Source organism: Myotis brandtii, unplaced genomic scaffold, assembly GCF_000412655.1.
Source record: "Myotis brandtii unplaced genomic scaffold, ASM41265v1 scaffold1013, whole genome shotgun sequence".
NCBI lineage: Eukaryota > Metazoa > Chordata > Mammalia > Chiroptera > Vespertilionidae > Myotis > Myotis brandtii.
In genome coordinates this window covers 49914-50133 of record NW_005353379.1, presented here as the reverse complement: position 1 = coordinate 50133, position 220 = coordinate 49914, and positions in this window count along the sequence as shown.

The following is a 220-nucleotide window of genomic DNA, read 5'->3' as shown; positions in this document are numbered from 1 at the left end:
ATGAAGGCAAAGGGTCGGCGGGGCCATGAAGATGGGGCGCAAGACGGTGCGGCTGGAGGTGAGGGCGGCCGGGATGCCTTGGGGAAGGGTGAGACCTGGGGCGCCTCCGGACAGGTGGGGGTCAGGATGGCGGCGGTGTGGACTGAGGAGGGGGCCGAGGGGCACCGGGAGAGGACCCCGGATAAGCCGCGGGGCGCCGGGAGAGGACCCCGGATAAGCC